Raw genomic sequence first — 1,248 nt, forward strand, 5'->3', positions numbered from 1 at the left:
TATAACGGCATTTGCATGTCCCTTTGGATTGGGTTGCGGCTGTCCAAGAAATGTTCCAGCTGGAGCGGCTGTAGACGCTTGATTTTGAGCCACTTGTGAAATTTGTGTCTCAAGCATTTTATTGTGGGTGGCTAAGGCGTCTACTTTATTCGCTAGTTGTTTAAGTTGCTCGCTAGTATGTATGTTCTGGTTCAAGAAGTCCTTGTTCGTTTGAGCTTGAGTAGCTATGAAGCTTTCCATCATTAATTCGAGATTTGACTTCCTAGGCATGTTAGGAGCATTATTGGCTGGTTTTTAATATCCAGGCGGAACAGCTGGTGCTTGGCCAGGTGCATAAAGGGCATTGTTATTCTTATACGAGAAATTGGGATGGTTTTTCCAACCAGGGTTGTAAGTATTTGAATAGGGATTTCCTTGTGTGTAGTTCACTTGATCTGTTGGGACTCCTGCTAGTATTTGACATTCTTGTGCAGTGTGTCCAGGGTTTCCACATAGCTCACAGTTTGGAGTTACAACAGCCACAGTGGCTAGGGGTGGTATGGTCAAGTTATCTAATTTTTGGACAAGGGCATCTACCTTTGCATGAACATGGTCAAGGCTACTGATTTCGTACATTCCACCCTTAGTCTGGGACTTTTCCACTGGAGTTCGTTCACCTCCCCATTGGCAATGGTTTTGAGCCATGTTTTCAATGAGTTGATAGGCTTCGGTGTATGGCTTATCCATAAGTGCACCGCCCGCGGCAGCGTCTATTGTAAGTCTTGTGTTATACAGAAGCCCATTATAAAACGTGTGAATGATCACCCAGTCTTCTAGACCGTGATTTGGACATATTCTCATCATGTCCTTGTATCTCTCCCACGCTTCGTAGATAGATTCCATATCTCTTTGCCTGAATCCGTTGATTTGGGCTCTCAGCATAGCGGTTTTGCTTGGCGGAAAGTATCTGGATAAGAAGACGTTCTTCAGCTCCTCCCACGTTGTAACAGAGTTGGAGGGCAAGGATTGCAACCAAGCCAAAGCTCTGTCTCTTAGAGAAAAGGGAAAAAGGCGCAGTCTTATCGCATCTTGAGATACACCATTCGCTTTTACAGTATCGGCGTACTGCACAAACTTGGTCAGGTGTTCATTAGGATCCTCTGTTGGATTTCCAGCAAATTGATGTTGTTGGACGGCTGATAAGAGTGAGGGTTTCAACTTGAAATCGTTTCAATTTATAGCGGGGGCAGCAATGCTATTGTGAGGTTC

The 1,248-nt window shown here is 44.5% G+C and overlaps 1 non-coding gene across 1 annotated transcript; it reads left to right on the top strand.

Moving 5' to 3' along the window:
* The first annotated feature begins 814 nt into the window (after positions 1–814).
* On the top strand, positions 815–921 carry LOC127124717 (small nucleolar RNA R71). The gene has a single exon (XR_007804179.1). It is a non-coding gene; the product is annotated as a small nucleolar RNA R71 (small nucleolar RNA).
* Positions 922–1,248: the final 327 nt, after the last annotated feature.

The sequence above is a fragment of the Lathyrus oleraceus genome, chromosome 2 (assembly GCF_024323335.1).
Source record: "Lathyrus oleraceus cultivar Zhongwan6 chromosome 2, CAAS_Psat_ZW6_1.0, whole genome shotgun sequence".
Lineage (NCBI taxonomy): Eukaryota > Viridiplantae > Streptophyta > Magnoliopsida > Fabales > Fabaceae > Lathyrus > Lathyrus oleraceus.